General features: G+C 40.0%; 1 long non-coding RNA gene across 1 annotated transcript; it reads left to right on the forward strand.

The window, feature by feature from the left end:
* Nucleotides 1-727: 727 nt before the first annotated feature.
* Nucleotides 728-17,422, forward strand: LOC130541204 (uncharacterized). The gene is made up of 4 exons (XR_008955249.1): nucleotides 728-801; nucleotides 13,836-13,982; nucleotides 15,774-15,891; nucleotides 17,325-17,422. It is a non-coding gene; the product is annotated as an uncharacterized LOC130541204 (long non-coding RNA).
* The last annotated feature ends 2,865 nt before the right edge of the window (nucleotides 17,423-20,287 follow it).

A 20,287-nucleotide genomic window follows, 5' to 3' on the forward strand; every position in this document is an offset into this window, starting at 1 on the left:
GTGGAAAATGCATATAACTCCATTGAGAGGGAACTGGGAACCTACAATAAATATGGCACCATTAATTTAGAAAGCAGAATGTGTGGATAACTTCCATGTCATCAGAAGATCTCTATCTTGCAATATAGTTGATGAAAGGGCTGTAATGCGTAAGAATCAACAATAATTACTAGAATTGCAATATCAACAGTATTATTAACAACACATAACAGCTAATATATATGGAGTATTGACTCTGTGAAGGACTTGGCTAAGCACGGCACACACAGTCTTCCAGTTAACTGGCAATGATACTGAATGACATGCACACTGTCCACTCACTCTATACATGTGAAAACTGAGTCTGTGACTTTCCCAAAGACTCTTCACTAAGGAGTAGCAAACTCAGTGTTCTTACCGCACTCTGTCTGATGCAGAAACCAAGTTATAACCATTATGCACTAAATGTGTCCTTTGCATGAAAGATTAACTTGTAGATACCAAATTATTCAGGGAGAAGAATTCCACCATGCATTTATGAAATAAGCAAATAGCCATGTATGGTCCAATGAGGAACACCAGGTCAGAAAAATCCAGAGAGCAAATGAGAATATGCCCAATGCCCTTTTGCTAAAGTTTGTATTTCTCTAGGTTAAGGAGAAAGAACCCCTTCTTGAAACCCTGCCTTGTGTCCTAATGTCATGAGTCTTCTCAGCCCCCTTTGGGGATGTCCTCAAGATCATGGAGGGAATTCTTCTCTCATCTTGTGGTTGAATATGCTGAGACAGAGGATACTGTCCTACTTTCCACCTCATTCAAGAAGTAAGTCTCTTGCACTCCCCATCCCCAGCCCCAGGACCTTATCCCAACCACAAGTCCATGGGATTTTAATTAAGAATATGAAAGCCTAAACCCTTATGCAGAATTTTCTTTTAAAAATTTCTTCTCAACCTGGCATTTGTGGTAGAGAAATGAAACAATTCATTTTGACAAGTTGCACTAAACTGAGGCCTGAAGCATACTGTGAGAGCCTCTCTGTGGATCCCATAAAGTACTCAGGAAATATGCACTTGACATCTGGTTTGCTGGATTCCTGCTGAGAAATGGAGGATTTGGTGTGAGGCTGTCGGTCCGGACTGGCAGATTGGCTGTGCATATAACTGTGCATGAATCCACACAAAGGGGTCATGTTCAGGCAATACTTGGGCATGTTCCAACAGAATCTCAAGAAGGCATATGAGCAGAGATTGAACAGTTGGATTCTTGTACAGAAAAGGCAGTGGTAACTTATGGATGGGAGTGTTAGGCATGCACCTCTAAGAAATAGGGAATGTGAGGTGCGTGCTGCAGAATATGATTCAAATACCAAGATACTTTAAAGTACATATACTTGGAGGAAAGGGGGAAAAATAATAAGACCTTGGTAATTGTTAGCAGAATTGTAAAACTGCACTTCTCAGTGCTCTTTGGGTAGATCACAATAAAATACTTTTAAATATTTTAAATTTTGATGTGAGTTTCAATGTATATCCACAAAATAGAAATGAAACGTGTGAAGACTAGCTTACCATACTTAAAGTCCAGTGGCAAAAAGACTGTTAAATAACAAATCTAATTGAATTTTTTACAACTTTTTATAATACATGGTAGCACCTTATTGAGCGGCATAGCATAACGGTGAAACATGCAAGACTTAGGGTTAGGTTGCAGGGTTCAAGGGTGAAATCTACCACTTCCTAATAGTAGCCTTGGGTAAATTAGTTACTGAAATGCTTTGTGCCCAGTTTTCCTCATCTGTAGAATAAGGACATTAATATATTCTTCATGGCATTGTTGTGAGTTTTAAAGAAGAAGAAGAATAAAAGCACCTTGAAGCTTCTCCACATAGATGTCTCTATGGACTGCTTGGGCTTCCTGACAGCATGGTGGTGGGGTTCCAAAACCCAGTTTTCCAAGACACAGGAAGAGGAAGCTACCATTCTCTTTTGACTTTGAGCTGGAAACTGACACAACTTTATTTACACTGTGTTCAATTGGTCAAGGCAGTCACAGAATCTATTCAGGTTCAAGGGGAAGGAACCTAAACTCACTTCTCAGTGGGAGATCTGTCAATGAATTTGTGCCATCCTTAATCTGTCACATGAGGTCACAGAATCTTTTGCAAACTTGGTGAAATTGATGGGCCCTCTTTCCAAAAATGCAGGTATGCAAATATACTGGGTTCAACATTGGCTCAAGGCTTTATGAGAAACTAACATAATCATGGCTAAAACAAGATAGATGGGTTAATTATCTTTTACAGAAAAGTCTGGGATGATGGGGTACAGCTTTAGCTACAGAAGATCATTCAGGGACCCAGGTTCCCTCTGATTTAATGGTCTGTCAATTTCTGGAGTATTGCATTTCTTAAGCAAAACTGTTCAACATCATCATATTCATGCTCCATTCCAAGAAAAGAGAGGAATAGGAAATGGAGGACAGGTACATGGTTATAAAAAATATGCCCACATCACTTTGGCTCACACTCCTTCAGTCACTTGCTTACTCAAAACCTTGTCACTTTGCCACATCCAACTTCACAGAAGACTGGAAAATACACCTGTCTTAGTGACCATGCAATCAATTAAATCTTTAAATGTTCTATTACTAAAGTAGAAGAGACTGGATATTATTTATCAATTCATAGGCTCTTCTACGGCAAGTAACAACAACAATAAAACCTTGAACACAATTTCACATGGTTCACAGAAAATCTAAGCATACATCCTGGGATCTTAACCAAGGATCTAAAACTAAGAATCACCTTGTTTAGAATTTTAGAAGAAAGCATTTCAGGTTATAATATTTTTAGAGCTGGCAGTACCTTTTTTTTTAATCATCTAATCCTGTTCTCTGATTTTAGAGATGAGAAAGCACAAACCTAGAGAAGAAATTTCTTGCCCAAGGTCATACACCTAATTACCAGGACCAGCCTAGTTCTCCTCAAGGTTAATCAGTGTTCTTTCCACTATGCAGTGACCCACTCTCTTTCAGTTCACCAACTAAATAAGTGCAAAACAATGGTGGCGGATAGCTATGAGGAAGTGTATAATCTCTTTGGAAATTTTAAGCTATTCATTCTTTCTTGTATTTATCAAAACCATGTGCCAAGCACCGAGTCAGGTGCTGACAATATGGTTTGCATCATAACAATAAACAAAAAAATCATGCCTTTAGGGAGCTCACAGTCTAGTTTTGGAGGGAGAAGTAAATAAGTATTTATTATGCAAAGTGATAAAAGTGTTCCACTAGAATAAGGGGAAATATGAAATCACAGAGGAAGGAATGACAACTTCAGTAAGTCATGACAGGCATTCCAAAGACAGCAATGCTTGATTAGGAATGCAGTAGGAGGAAACAGAAGGAAGCAGAGGACACATGGTGAGAGGGAGAGAGGAATGGCAGGCTCATGGTATGGTTAATGGCGATGTGCCTAGAAAAGAGGCATTTGCCACTCCCTAAGTGAGAAGCAACCATTTAAGCAAGGGCAATCATGGAGAAGCTGAGAAGATATATTCAAGGGAGCTCAGGAAATCATAAGATTTGTCAATGAAGTTGCTCTCAGGTATCAGAAAGAGTTGGAACCCAGGATAGTTCCTCTGTATTTGGATCAGACAACTGTGTGGGTGGCAAAGAAAGGAATAGTGGAGGCATTCTGTTTGAATATACCATGATTAAGATAACTTTGTTTGTCTAGGTGAAAATATAGAGTAAGAAGTCAATGGCATGGTCTTAATGTAGGAAGAGTAATCAGGCCTGAAGATATAAACAGGAGACTTTGTTGTTTACAAGGTAGAAAGCAGACGAAATGGCGTACAGAGAGAGTGTAGCATGAAAAGACATTTAAGGGGAGTATTTGTGACTCCCAATATTTAGTGGTGGTATGAGAAACTGTAGCCAATAAAGGAAATTAAGGAGTATCAGAGAGGAAAAAGGAAAACCATGGGACCTTAGTGTCTTAAAAGCAAAAAGAGGAGTTGTGAAATTCAAAAGGACAGTAGCTAGCAATGCCAAATATTGCAAAGCTATCAGGTGAGCAGGCGGATTGGAAATTGTTCCCCGGGTCCTGCATCTGGAAATGATTGGCATTAGAAAGAGCAGTCCCAGAGGAGTGCAAGGATAGAAAGCAGATTTCAGCAGATTAAAGAAGTGAGATAGTAGCCACTGCTGGTGTCAACTTCTTGCTTAAGCAGGCTGGCTATGAAGGGCAGGAGAGGAATAGGGCAAAGGCTGCAAGAAGGTACAATATGAATAAGACTTTTACTGATGGGAGATATTTGAGCATGTTTCTATGCTGATAAAAATTGGGTAGCAGAAAAGAGGAAGTTAAAAAACCTTTATAAAGAGAAGAGAAAATCGATAGAGAAAAGTGTGAAAGGAGGCAAAAATTGACTCTCAAGAAGAGATGGAGTTAGGCTGGAAGTTAGACGAGGAAGAGAATAGAAAGCAGTTTTTCTCTGTTTATTTGGAGATAAAAGGAGGATGGAAAGAAAGGTAGGACAGAAGGGAAGAAAGAACAAAGGAGAGAGGGAGAGGAAACTTACTGAGGGAAGAGTTGAGGAAAACCTACATAAATACGTTGGTAGGTATGTGGGTGTGAGGTTGAGAAAACTCAAGCCTGAGCATTCTCTTCTGGAACCAGAGACAGGCTCAGAATCTGCTGGGAATAAGCATGGAGATGAGGAAAATAAGTCTAAGGAGAAACAAAGAGGCTTGGAATGGGCCAGGGGCATGTGGGAATACAAATGGTATGTGCTTTTGTTCAGAGTTGCTCAGCAGCTCTAGGAGGATTTGGTCTGGCATCGGGTGGGGGGTACATTCAGTTGGAAAGGGAGAACAGCAAGGACATTAAGGCTATATGGAGATGCAGATGAAGTGGTCCAAGGGACTAGGCTGGATACAAAGGTAGAAAAGCTAAAAAGAGAAATCAGAGAGCCTGGGATATGAGGAGAATAGCCTGCGGATTGAAGATGCCTAAAGGCATGAGATAGGAATGACTACAGATAATGAAAGGCGCAGAGTGAGAAATGCTTAAATAGTCCAAGTAAATCCCTATGTGGGTGGCAAAATAAAGGATTTTTGAGAGTTCAGTGGAAAATTGATTGATTACCCAAAGAGTAATGGTCAGAGTAGGAGTGGAGAGGGGGATGGCTGCTTCCATTCTGCTAGTCCGCAAGAAACAGTCACTATCTCCTCTAACTAGGGGAAACCTTCTACGGTGTATGCACCAGATGGTTTTACATGTTCTTGGCTGGTGCAAGGACCTGGACCTTTCAAGGGGTTTGTTTACAATGTAATCATGTTATATAGTTTACGAATTAATCATAACACATCTACTGCCTTTCTCCTCAGGCTATCAACAGCCATGTATGAGAGGAAAATGCAGACTAGATGAAAATATAATATAACTAGCTATAGAATGACCACTGGGCAAAGTTCAAGAGTCATTCTTTTCTCTGAGATGATCAGATCACAAAGGGCACAGTTATAAATTTGGCTTCGCCCATGGAAACAGGCCTGCAGGTGCAGGGTTATATAATGTCCTGCTCCATTTACCAATGCTCTGATGTCATGGATAACAGCATTCTCTGTATCTGACTGTGGAAAACAGTGGTAATACTTTAGTGTTTTCACTAAAACAAACAAACGAACAAAAACGATTCTGTGTGTGACAATGGGGTTTAAGTCCTGTTTCTGACTTTGGTACAATCCCCAGAATTGCACAACTATCATTTAGTCCTATGGCCACAGTAAGGAAGGATGGAGGAAGAGAAAGAAGGAAGGAGTGAAGGGCATCAGTAGGAAACATCTAAGCAACAAGTTAACAGAATTTGTGAAGCACCGGAAATTTCTTAAATACATTTCAAAATGCATTGCAACAAAAATGGGCTAACTCCTCTATTACATTTCTTGGCTCTTTTTTGAGCCAGAGAACCATAATGAAGCCCATTTGCCTACCTTCTGTATTTCACTTTTCCCAGATTCCCCCACATGCCCGCGTGGCAAAATATGCCCTGTAATGGGTGAAGGTTAAATACATCCGAACCTCAAAACCCATTCATATGGCAAAAAAATGTACTCACTATCTGTCCCCTTCATTCACCCTAGGCATTCTTGTAGCAGGCTTCTCAATGGTTCTCAGATTTGCAAATTGTCTCCCATTCAATTCACTTGAGCAGATGTTTATTGAAAACTCCCTAGATGCTCGGCATAAGAGAGCATGGACTCTGGAGCCAAGATCTGTAGGTTAAAATTTACTTTGCCAGTTTAACAAGCTAGCTTTAAAAATCTCTTCTTCAATTTCCTTGCCAAAAAAAATGTAGAAAGTAGTAATACTCTAAATCATAAGATTATCATCAGTATGAAATGGCATAACAGGTGGAAAGAGCTTAGCACATTGCCTATGGGACAGTAAGTACTCAACCGATGTTTGCTATTATCATTAGATGCTATTGAGTTTATTTTAAAAAGTAGTGTATGATGTAATTCTTGCTCTCAGTCTTGTTTGTGGTAAAAAGAGAAATGATACAGGATCAGTGGAAGAGAAAAAAAACATATCTAATGTACACCAAAATGTGTAAATACTCTAAATGAGAAACAACCAGTATTAGCAGAGGTTTCATTAAAAAATGCCTACATAATATGAACTTACACGAAGTGGAGGAGCTTTGCTAAATTAAAAGGGAAAAGGAGACATTGCAGAATAGGATTTAAAAAATAGACTAGGAAGCTATAAAGGTAGGAATGATTGTATGAGACAGAGGGTAAGAAGGAGAACCATATGCCCTCTGAGCAACGTGCTGAAATGCAGGGAAATTGGATGGAAAGATTGGCATTCCAAAGCAATACTGCAAGAACACCAAAATGTGATAACTGTGTCTTGAAGAGTGCAAGACACACACTCTGGCATATTGGGAGAGAGAAGTCTGGTGCTGTGATTCCTTCTATGAATTTGTTCCAGTTTTCCCGCCACACCAAGAACTCCTGAGATAGACCATACCGTATTCACCATCAAAACCACAGCTTCTTTCTGTGACTGACACAAAAGAAGTGTTGAATAATTTGTGCAATTAAAAGAAAAGAGGAAGATGAGAAGGAATAAAGGGAAAGAGTAAGGGAGGGAGGGAGGGAAGGAAGGAAAGGAGGGAGGGAGGGAGGGAGGGAAGGAAGGAAACAATTTGCAATGTCAGAGCAGGATGATGTAATGTCTAGCTCCAGGAATGGGGGGGTATGTATTTGACTGTGCAGACTATGCCAGTCTGATGCCCATGCTTGTTCACTAGGAGGAGACTGTTTCAACTAACTGTTTTTGCTGGTGATGGAGTTTGGGCTGCAAATTAAACTGTTTTCTCCTCTTTCATTTTTGATGACTATCCCAAGGCATTTCATCCAGGGTCAGCCCCAATAATAAGAAGGCGGATCTGTATACCAGGCAGAATAGTAAGCATGCTAATTTAAAGGTCATCAAGCAGTCATGTGGTAAAAGACAAGCTAAAATAAGGGTGCCACTGAGCACTGAGATGAAAGCTGAGTAACTTCCTGATAGAAAACAAATGTAGCAGAACAGACTTCCCTCTCTTTTCCTTTTTCTCTAAATATGAAATTTACTAACACTTTAACTTTCCTCAGAGAGCTGCATACGGCTTGAAATATATATATAGTTTGTGTGAGTTCATCAAGGATTGAGGAGACTAGGTGATACATAGTAGGGGTTAATCACAAATTCCCTCAATAGGGATCATAGGCAATCTTGACTGGTTTCACTGAGAAAGAATGGATGCATCTTGGAAAGAGAAAAACTCTGACACGACATTCCAAGAGTAACACGGAGTGTGAGGAGACAGCAGGTAGCATCCCAGCGGAACCCTTTCTGCCCTTCAGTGACGATTAACCAGCACCTTTGCCTTTGTGAAAATAAAGGATGGAGAAACATTTATGCAGCTTGCAATCACCTGAGCTTTGCATGCTTCCTATTTCAGGAGATTTTCCATCCTTTTAAAAATTCCACACACAAATCACCAGGGCTCCCGAAGCAACAGAGCAGAGAGATTTTTAAGGAGTCCCTCAAAGGGGGAGGGGATGGGCAACACCAAATCTTTAGCCTCATCTGTTTGGTTTTTGTTGTTGTTTCTAAAATAAAGCTGCAATTGGCCCAGTGTAATCTGATAAGTGTCTTATTATAAACTTGAACATCAACGGAGGGTAAAAAAAAAAATGATGAAACTTGCAACTTAAAAAAAAAAGAAAAAGAAAAAAGAAAGAAAGAAAGGGTCGAAATGACTGGCAGTTCCCATTTCTTTACAAGTGTTACATTTCAGTCCTCTGCCACTACCACATGTTTCCTGTTCACAGATAATTTGTACAACATATTTTATCATTCAGTTTTAGACACAGTTGAAAGGCTTTTGCCTAAGGCTTGGAACACTTTGAAAATTGTATACCATTTGCAAGGCTTTCTTCTGCTTCACTGTGCAATTAGGTGACTGTCTTTCTACAGACATCGAATTTATCATTTATGGGAGTGTGTGTGTGTATGTGTGTGTGCATGTGTGTAAAACCAAGGTGAACTAGAATGAATGAGAGTAGCTTTCAATAACCTATAGATGAGGGATTAAGAAGCAAAACAGTGATTTCAGCTCCTTGAAGGACTACACTTCTTAAACAGCAAGTGGGTTTTCTCCATTAAAGAAGTTAGGTTCTGGAAGATTTTAGTTCCAAATACTGTTTCCATCTTTACTCCACTCTACATTCCCTACTGGTAGTTAAATCACAGTGTAATAATCCTAAAGAAACCCAGTCTCATTAGTTTCTACAAAAGCGATTTCAGGACTTTTTGTTAGCTTCCCCTGCTGCCTTCTTTGCCCTGTCTTGCCTGAATTTCGCAGTTTGCCTGTGAAGCACTGGTGTGCTCAGAGCTTCCCCTGGTGGAAGTTGCTGGCAAAAGGTGTTCCAGCCAGGAAGGGCGAATCTGAGACTTGCTCCCAGGCATGGACTCAGCGGAGTGTTCAGTTGCCCAAGAACAGAGAGTACACAATGTGACTGGAGGTTCTGATTGAATTTCCTATGCGTTTCTATGTTTTACATAACCTGAATTTTAAAGTCAGATTTGATAAAAGATAACTTATTCCCATCATTATGCCACTTTGTATTTTTCCACTGAATAATGCAAACGAAAAGACAGAGCAAGGAAGCCTGATTCAACCCTCCCAGGAAGAGCTTGACTTTCCTCTGAGGTTGAATTCAGCATCCATCATTATGCAGGCAATGTGGTTCTTCTCCTGTATTTTAAAAATGTGCCAATAAAATGGTTGTGGAAAAGTCTAAACAGCATTGACCCTTTTGAAGAGAGAAGCTATTTAGGCCTGCATATGCCCTTTAAAGCATTGTTGTCTTTTCTTCTTCAAAGGTAAAATTCCCATGTTAATTTCACTTATATCATGTCTCTATAATATTTGTTAGCCTACAAATCCTGAATATAGCTTTGTGTATGTTTTAAGTCATAAAGCCTGTCAAGGCAGGTTTTAGGGGTGTGGGTGGGGTTGGAAACCAAAAACCATAGTCAATTAATAAATGTGAGCACTGTTAATTATAGTGACAAGGATGATAGGTTTGTAATCCATGCCAATGGTGAGGAAGAAATAACAGAATTTGAAATCTATTTAGAACAATCTTTAAAAGCTCCTAACAAAACTTAGCTTTAACTAATGGGGGAAAGAGGGAGGGAAGAGAAATGTTTCATTTGTTATTTTGTTTCAGGAGACATTATCAACCTAACAACAGCAACTTTTTGAAACAACAAATCATTAGATTTAAATAATTTTATAGTCCATATCACTCTGAATGTTAAACAGGCTAGAAACACCAGAAACATGTTATGATGTAAATCTATTTAAATAATTGCCTGAGTAATACACTTTCTATGATTATATATTTATTAGAGACAGATTTTTAAAAACCCACACAATTATATTCAAAGATGAAGTCCACCTATCGACGACCCTGTCTATTCAGAAATAGAAGCCGGACCACAGAGGGTTCGTAGGTCTCCAACTCAACACAGGCACGTTTGACTCCTTTGCTTCTTTGACAAAACACTGAGGATAATGTAAAATAAAGCCACTTAGAAATGCTATCCTCTGTAAGTACTAGGAAAGGACGATTAGAGCTGTACAGACATTTGTTAGATTTACACATGTGCACAGAGCCAAGACCAAGGGGTTTGGGTCAGTGGGAATGTCATTATAATAATAATTTATGCAGCCGGAAGCAGCAAAGACACCCACGCTGAAAGAGCCATCCTAAATAAAGTGGAACGTACTTTCTTTTTGAAATCCATCCAGATTCTTTGCAATGACATAGACTTTTGGACCCCAGAAATCAGGGCAGCTTAAGCAATCGTTTTTCAGAGGCCTGCTGCCCCTAGGCGGACCTGCAGGTGGACGTGGACGTATGAGACTCAACACAGCAGCTTTTCATCAAGGCTTGCCCACTGCCCCTTTCAGTTTCCAGAAAGCAAGGACACAATTCCTGACGATTTGCCTGAACACCTTTCACCTAATCAGCTCAGTTCTTCAGCCCTTTATGAGGAACTTTCTTGTACACTGAAGAGGCTACATAAGAGGCTATGCTATTCTTTACTGGCCAAGTGAGGATGGGAAAGTATGAGTGGGTGGGGGAAGGAGGGCTCTCTTTTTAAACTGTTGCTTCCTTAACATATGGCCCAAGTGAGAGCAAATCCTGAGAGATGAGAGAACAGCATCTGCTCTGGTTTGAATGTGTCCCCCAGAAAGCATGTGTTGGAAACTTAATCCCGAATGCAACAGTGTTGGGAGGTGGACCCTAACGGGAGGTGTTTAGGTCATGAGGGCTCCACCTTCATGAATGGATTAATGCCCATTATAATAGGGCTGGAGGCTGTGAGTTTCATATCTTGCTCTCTCACACTCACTGGCCCATCAGCCTGCCACCACGGGATGACACAGCACAGAGGTCTTCACCAGATGCCAGCACCTTGATATTGGACTTCCCAACCTCAGAACTGTGAGAAATAAATTTATTTTCTTTACAAATTACCCAGTCTGTGGTATTCTGTTATGGAGACACAAAACAGACTAAGACAGCATCTTACAACAATCTGATCACCTTATGGATATGGACTTGGGAAAATTCTTAACTGTGCAGTTCAAAAATACCCCACATCTAAGAGGCAACTTCCTATATACTGAGTTCGTGGGTGAACACACAATGAGAATACAACTTCCAGGGCAGGGCATGCAAGCAGCCGAATTCACATGCAGGAATTGTTCAAGAAATTGAAACACTGTGGGCTGCTTTTTAAAAACTATGACTTTCAGGATTCTGAGTTGAGCCTTTTCTTGCCATTGACTTTCTATATGACCTTGGGCAAATCATTTAACCTGTAGTGCCTCAGCCACAAGAGCAGTATGATTCTTGGTCTAAGATGCAATTTCACAACAGAAACCCCATCTTATTTTCCTTCCTTTTCCACTGCTTGATCTCTTCATTGCAATGCAGAGAGCTGCTCTTAAGGTGCTTTCTGATTGACCTGCCTGCCCGTGGCGTTTGAAAGCCTCATTCCTTCTCCTGGGCTGACTCACAATGTGTACCTAGCTGGAAGGGGGCTCTCTTGGTAAGGAGACACACACATCTGGCTCACCTGTACAATGTGCAGATGTGCAGACTTGAGCTCCTCTATAGACTAGACTATGCTCCACCCCTAGATCGCAATCAGAGACTCAACATGAACTGAAGGTCTTAGTGTCACCTCCTAATCCTACTGTATTCTGTGCCTCAGCACTTCATGCACTGTAGATGCACACAGAAGCCACAGAAATTATGCCTCCCATGTGCAAGGGGGCAGTAAAGCTCAAGCGTTAAAAGGTCAGCTTTGGTGGGAACTAGCTCTGGGTTCAAGGAGTAGGACTTTCAGTTCCCTCTCACAGATAGAAAAGTCCCTGGCTGATAGTATTGCTGCCTGTTGGAGGACCACATTTTCATTTTGAGATCCACTGGCCCAGGGTTTTAATAGAGGTGATGAAGAACAAGTCAGGCTATATAGGAGAGCACTCGTGTCTTCCAAAGGTAGAGAAGTTAGGAAGCTCATTGCTTCTTCTCTTAATATCCCCTATTCTATCAGGAAACAGATGTCTCAAGCTTTCTTCTCCCAGCTGAAGGAAAGGATGGAAATTCTCATCTAGGAATGCTGCTCCAGGGGTCAAAAGCTTGGCATGGCCTCTTTGGTATGCCGTGAGGATCCTTCAGTCATTTCTTCGCTCTTGGGGGCACCACAGAACGCGGGCACTTGTTCATAAATCTTAATAAGGAGTACCTGAACTAACAGCACACATTTGTCTCAGCTTGTAACTGAGCAAGTGGAGATATTTCCTGATCCACTTCAGGAACTGGCAAGTTGGTGCCGCTTCACACTAAGGACTGGTACACTGCCTGCTGCCAGGGAAACCATCTAAGCCCTCGTCTCAAGCACTTAGTTGAATTGAACTCAAAAACGTTTAAAAATCCTTCTAAGAACATTCAGAAAAAATTGACTCTACTAATCTTATCACCTTCTACTTCAGACTCCTATTTAAGCTAGTTCACCTATTTCCCCTACACATCCTGCAACTAATAATTCATCTAATACTACTCAATTTGTGGGACTATTATGTTTGGAAAGGACTTCATACATTCAGTACTTGATTACATTAAATTCTATTTTTTTCTTTTCTAAATCCAAATTTTCCTAGTTAATAGGACTTGGAGGAGCTAAGAATATTAATAGTTCTTTTAGATGTAAGTCTTAATTCCGCATCACCCTATTTGTCAATTCTCATTGGCTGCATGACAAAAGTCGTCCAAACTGTCCTTTCCTCGAATGTTTCTTTTATTATTGTTCTTGGGCTTGACAAAAAGTGATGAATACAGTGACTTTTCTCCCACGAGAAATGCAATGACTCATACTGCACTGTACAGAAAAACAAAGTAGAGAAATAAAAGCAACAAACAACCTAATGCTGTAATAAAAGTAGACCCCCGTGGTCCTTATGTTCTTTTGACTGCTTCCAAAATCTCCAAAGTTCATTGGAGGTCATGTCCAGTGGATTGTAGTTTGTAGTGCTATACCCCATGTATCTTGAAATTCAGACTTCATGCATTCTACGTATTTTAGGCTAAAGGCAAATTCAAATTGCACATTTCCTCACACATTTTCTTGCTATAATCATAAATGTGATCTTGCAGGGAGTACCATTTACCTTTTGATTGAGAGATCAACATAAATTGAATAATCATAAAGAAATGCTTCCTGAGAATTCTCTTGAAAACATGCAAAGCCTAGAAGGGAGGCAGAGTGCAAAAGCTTAAGTGCTCTTCTAGCTCATGAATCTCAGGCCCATGTCTTATGTTTTTCAATATTACATTTTGTCCTGGACATTCCCCCCATGTGTAGGGAAGGATTGATGCAATTTCAGGCAATAATGAGATACGTGTAGTATTAGAGGACAATGAGTGGGGTCTTGTAGGGGAGGAAAAGCACTAAGCATTAGTCCTGCCTCTAAGCCTGACATCACCGTTACCAGCTGGGTGGTTCACAGGCTCCCCAAACTCTCGGAGCCAGAGTCCGGCAGCTCCAAAATGGAAATTGCATGAAAGCCAACCTCACAGGATACTATGTTGCTACTGAGAAAATGTTTTAAAAGTAAAGCAAATTATAAATGTAACAGGCAGTCAGACGTGCCCAGGGTGTTGATCCTATGTATAGATCCAACACACAGACATTGATGTTTTTGTTGTTGGGCCAGGAAGAAAATGCTAAGTATGAATTTCCAGTTTTCTCCAGTCCCTTTCCTGTTGCTAAATGAAGATCATTCCATCACTGTGTATCAAATGCAGCATTTGTGAAAATACCTCCAGATCATCTTTCACAGGAATTCTTTCCAAGTGAGAAAGTAAGTAATGGGGTCATGGGCTTTGTGGAGTAATACAACCCAGGTTTCTAGTGTGATTTTGATTAGCAGATTCTATCCCCAGTTTTATTTGTGTGTGGGTAAGCTGCAATCTATGATTTCATGCATTTTCTGAAGGAAAAGAAGGAAAGAAACTTAGCTAAAGGTATTTTATCACATTTCATAAGAAGGAATCCTGGAATTCATGAGGAGTCATTTGAGACAGCCTACTGCTAACCCAAGCTAGGCAATTAATCATAACACAACAGACAGAAGTCGTGAATTGACAGTTAATGGAGCATACATTTAGGTAACAGCTTACACCTTCACTATCACCCTCTTCATCCTCTTCCTCATCTTCATCATCCATGGCAAAAGTAGTGAAATGGAGGTGCAGTGATTCCTTCTATTTTGGTTCTTAAAAAATATAAGTCAGTCAAATGTCAGCCCGTGCCAAGCTTTCTTGTGGAAGATTTCAATCTATATTGAGAAAGGCTTCCATTGTCCTCTCTATCCTCCCCTAGATGTTTAACGTCCCGTGCTAACAAGTCAAGTCAAAGTGAGTTCTAATGCGGGAGAACACATACCAATGTATAGATTCCTTTTATTAAATTTGGGGGGTTTTGACCTTTCCAGATTACCTGACGTTATCCCAGATGTTGGCTGTTTACGGTGGGGCCTCAGTAACTCATGTTGGCATTTAACAAAATTTAGAAATATGGGAATTTTTAAAATGTTTTCACTTTTTTCAAGGAACTTTGATTTAACCTGAAGCCATGAGTAAACTCAGATGGGTAACAATTTTAACTAACTCAAAATGAGAGATCATCTGTAAATTATTAGGGTAGATTTTGGAGCAAAAGCAGAAATTTTTGCAATACCTTCTTTGGCAAAAATCACTCTGCCTATAAGTAAATTAGGGTGATATTGCCATCTAGTTATTTGTGGCTGGACCATAGACAGCAACAAGGGGGAAATGTTGTATTAGCTCAGTGAATAAGAAAGAAATGCTTCATTGCAATGATAGAATAACCAATTGGCTGATAATTAAACTGGTCTGAATTTACAGTGTCCACAAAGGTCTGGGAATCAGCACAGCTCAGTCTTTGTCTCATTCCTCCATGACCCCTATAAGCTTTCTCACAGGAAATTTGGGAACAGAATTTGATGAATCTGGTTACAAAAAAGTACATCCCTGGTATATAAAATATTTTTCAAATGCTAATTCCAAAATGAATATATTAGACACGTAAGAAAGAAGATTGATACAGAAAATGATGCTCTGAGTCACTCCAGAGTAAGAAGTTACATGCATAAAATCTATCATATCCACACACACGCACATATACATGCACACATACATGTGTATACATACGTGTGCGCACACACACATTCTCACACACTTGCACAGGTTGAAATCTTGCACTCCAGCCTCTGTGGATAAATTGTGAATTCCTAACACACCCAAGATCAGATTGTAGACAGAATTTTGGCCCTCCCAAAGCACTGGTGACTGGCATTGGTCAGGAACTCAGAATGGTGAGCTTCCAACTAGGTTGCTACACTTCTCTATCCCTCTCTAAATGAAAAGAGGATCAATTTGTTCCAACTGTCCCTGTATTTTGGTTTGTAACTGAAGTTCCTTGTCTCACTCCTACAATTTCATCCCTTTTCAATTCTTTATGCTGTTTTTGGCCTTGTACTTACTTCCTTTTTGCTCACTCTTTGGGTGATTTCAAATCAGTTTTCAAAATATTTAGAGGTGATTCATTTTTCTATGTTCTTTTTTTGTAGGCCACCATAAAAGAAGAAGGCCACCATTGTATTTATGAAATATGCCCTGATATATTTCAGGAGGCTGGTGAACACTCATTGTAACATTTAAGACTTTGTACAATTTAATCACATTCAGGTAATTCCATTTTCTAGATGGAATGTTTGGGTCTGTTTGGTTACCTGTATTCTGTCACTTCACTGTATCTCATATGTGTAGGGGGGTGGAAGAGGAGGAAATTGTGAAAATGGAAGAAATTTTGCTGCCTAGATTTTAGCTCAATGGATTTGGAAAAAGATTTGCTCCCCAGATTTGACCAAGATTAATAAGGACCACATATATTCAAGTGCAAATTTCATTCCTAATCATTTCCTCTTTAAATACGTGAGCCATACTGGGTTGAAAAAGCGGCTCTGAGTTTGAAGTATCATCTGCTACAGAGCAGAGTTCATGTTGCTTCCATGTTGGTGCCTGGTGTGTTTTATCTGGTCTACATCTGCCCCTGGTTTCAATAATTCACTTTGTTCCAAGTCTGGGGCATGTGTGTTGATCAACGTTGTTTTTTGTTCAAAGGAATGTTCTATGACCCAAATCGCAAGTTCTTCCTTTCACTGTGTTCCTCCAGCTTCACACAGGGAATGTCATACTTTTGTTTACATGGTTATCCTCATCATTTGTTTTTCCTGGAAGGGAGGGCAGCAAATTATTTTATCTTGAAAAAAATCATATTTTCCCAATGTTGTAATATTATTGGGACTGATGTCCTTAGGACCATTTCTTAGAAGTGCACATTTCACTTATAGTCATCTAGAATCCAATTGCATTGGGCAATTACTCCGATTTAGATGAAAGGCATGTTTAATTACCCATTTACTTTATTTCTCACCAGAGGACTCCAGGAACCTGATTCATCTCACAGAACCATGATCCCAGGTTACTACTGCTCTTATACTTTTTAGAGGAATCCCATGAGATTGACTCTTGGACCTCTCTGAAAGAAAATATAATTTATTTTGGAAATGACATTGTTAGAATAAATCTCCATGAAGGAGAATAACAATGTTGATAAGCATTAAAGGAAATGCTTCTTCCCCATCCCTCTACTTTCTACCAGCTCGCTCTCCTTTCTTGTAACTCCCCACAGGAAGCAGTCATTCTCCTTGGCTCTCCCTTGCCAATCGTTTTATAGGAGCTGACCCCCAGCAGCATCCTACACTGCCGGGTCCTGGGTGGGTGAGACTGTCATTAGTAGAGTTCAGTAATAGAAAGCCCACTTTGCTGCACACCCAAGCCACATTCTCCAGAATCAGTTTTAGCAACAAGAAAAGAAACCTAATTATAGGCCTCATAAGAGCCCTCCCTCTCATAAAATGCTGCCCAAATCCAAAACATGCACATATAATTAGTCATCTGCTGGCATCGTTCTCCTGTCGCTTCCAGTTATTGCCTAGCTAACCAGCAAACCCCAGGTCTGGACCGAAGGACTCATCTGCAGTCATTTGAGGTTACAAATGGTCACAGCTTTTACAGTACTTTCCAACATCTAACCTATATCCCTTCCTTTATTGCAGGAGTAATGAATGAAGTTAAGACTGACATAAAGCCCAGTATTCTCAGCAGGATGGCATGTGGCAAATTCACAGCAATAAAATAACAACATACATTGAAACTTGTGTGTGTGTGTGCAGGGGTGTTACTAGCATCTAATAAGTAGAGGCCAGGGAGGCTGCCAAGTATCTTATGATGCATGGGACAGCACCCACAATAAATAGTTATCCAGCCAAAAATGTCGCTAGTGCCAAGGCAGGGAAACTCTCATCTAACCTCATATCACAAAGCATCATGGTGGTTTTCCCTACTCAGAGAGGCCCCTATTCTTTGGTACTTCAAAAGGACACCACAAGATGTATGCTATTTAGGCAACAATCATTTATAAACACAGAATGAAAAGGACACTTGTGAGTCCCCAACTGCAATTTGAACTCCATTATTCAATTCAAAATCCATAATATTAATACAACATCATACAAGTGTGATTGCAAAACAAAATTCCAAAACCATAATTCATCATGCCACAAGTATCTGATTAGCTACTTGGTATAAGCCATTCTCCATTATATATCCCCAAATTATCTAATTGTATTAAAGACATAATTCTGACATTTCCATCCTGTTGTGTAAAATCTCTAAGGATAGACTTAAAATGATTTTCCCTTCTGATTTACTCAAAATAAATAAATCACTAACCTCCACATCCAGCTCTTGTATCCTTTTTTCCACCCCACCTCCTGTCCCCCCAGTCCTGAGCTACAATCAACTTAGCACTTCATTTTCACATTTTTTTCCCATTAGATTGAAAATATCTCATGGGATGGCATCAACTTTAACTTCAAAATACGGGAAAACTTTGAGTTAGAAAACCTGAATCTACTTTTATTTTCTACTGGTTGTGATTAAGCAGGTTACTTAATCTCACTGAGTCCCATTTTGCTTGAATACAAAATGACCCAGCTCCAAGAACCACTCTGATGACCTCAAAGAGTTGCTGTGCAGATTGAATTTAAAGCATGTACCTTGAGGTCTCTGAAAATTTTGAGTTACCAGACATAAAATATACAAAAGTAACAACAGTGTCCTTGTAGTAGGTAGCACCTACAATGGCCCCAGTAATCTACCTACCTCAGTGCTACTCACACTCTTGTGCCATTTCCTCCCTTCGAGGGCCAGCTGTACATGTTAATTAATGTCTAACAAATAGAATATGACAGAGGTGGTGGGAAGTCATTTTTAAGATGAGGCTCTAGAGAAAAAGTGGCTTCTATCTTGGGTGCTGTGTTCTGCTCTTTCTTGGGTCACTTGCTCTGGAAGGAAACAGTTGCCATGCTGTGAAGCAACCTTGTGGAGAGGTCCACGTAAGTGCCCTTGAGGTCTTCTAGCAGCTTTGTGAGTGGGCTTAGAAGAGCATCCTCCAAAGGTGTAGCCCCATCCAACACCTTTGCTTGCAAACTCTTAAGAGACCTAAACCACAAGCACCCAGCTAATCTGCTCCCAGATTCCTAACCCACTAAGACATAACAAATGTTTAATGCTTCCAGACACTAAGTTTGGGAATTGTTGCTGGAATGAGCTCAAAGTCTTAACATCCTTCCTCAGCTTGGTGATAACTTACGATTGTTTTCACTGGGTTTCTCCACCCATGGCTTAGTTGTCTCCTGTTTTCATTTCTTCAGACTAGTCCTAGCCCACAGGCTGCTCACTTTGTCCTGGAGTGTCATCGAAGAGAAGTGTGTGTCACTGACTCTGTCAAAGCAACCAAACTTTGGGGAAGACATACCTCAGGAAAGGTTGCTGAGAACTTGAAATTTCAGACCTTCATTCAGAATTCTCTTAGTTCGTCATTATCTTCGCGCTCTGCTACTAATGAAAAAAAGTGCAAAATGAAGAACTTGAAAGAAAAGTGAAGCATTCACTTAACTCTTTCATATTCAAATATTAACAAATCTCTTTAAAATAGATCCCTATGTAATTCCACGAACAATGTTAATTTAGGAAAATTACCTTTAAAACAGTGGACTACCTTTGGTTTATTTTCTCTCTTTTACTATGTTTGATAATAATACTGTTTATCGATATGTTTAGCTACATACCTTTATTTCTGCACATTATATTTCAATATATTTGGCCTTTTTGTTTGTATGAAGTATATGCATGTGTGTAAGGCACAGCTTCTGCATGCCTTTACGTGAACATTACTAATAATTCTTGTGAGCCAATTCATTCTACTATGTGCTCTTCTCTCTATTCCTCAGTTGCTAAAGTCAACCCATGGGTTAGTCTTTATTTTACGTAGATTCATGCCTGTGTCTTTGGAAATGCCATAAATTGTCAGCTCTCATAGGCTTAGTGCACTATATGAAGAATTTAAAAATTCCTGGCTGGGCGCGGTGGCTCACGCCTGTAATCCCAGCACTTTGGAAGGCCGAGGGAGGCAGATCACGAGGTCAGGAGATCAAGACCATCCTGGCTAATACGGTGAAACCCCGTCTCTACTAAAAAAATACAAAAGAAAAATTAGCTGGGCATGGTGGCAGGTGCCTGTAGTCCCAGCTACTCGGGAGGCTGAGGCAGGAGAATGGCATGAACCTGGGAGGCGGAGCTTGCAGTGAGCCAAGATCGTGCCACTGCACTCCACCCTGGGCGACAGAGCAAGACTCCGTCTCAAAAAAAAAAAAAAAAAAAAAAAAAGAAAAGAAAAAAAAAATTCCTGTAGTATTCCACCTCCATTCAACCTGTTCCCAAACTGTTTCGTTTCTCTGTCTTGCTATTTTGTACCTCTGACTACACCTTCAAAAGAAGTGAAAATATAATGGAAATATGTGTACTCCTTGGAAATATTTAGTGTAATCCCTTGGGGAAGAAAAACATAAAAATACCTTTGCAGTGTCTGCTCTGATGGGTTATCCCTTTATTAATTTATCTAATGGAACTTCTCTTTACTATGCATTTATGTTTTTTTTCCATTCCTGAACCAAGG

This window comes from Pan paniscus, chromosome 12, assembly GCF_029289425.2.
Source record: "Pan paniscus chromosome 12, NHGRI_mPanPan1-v2.0_pri, whole genome shotgun sequence".
NCBI lineage: Eukaryota > Metazoa > Chordata > Mammalia > Primates > Hominidae > Pan > Pan paniscus.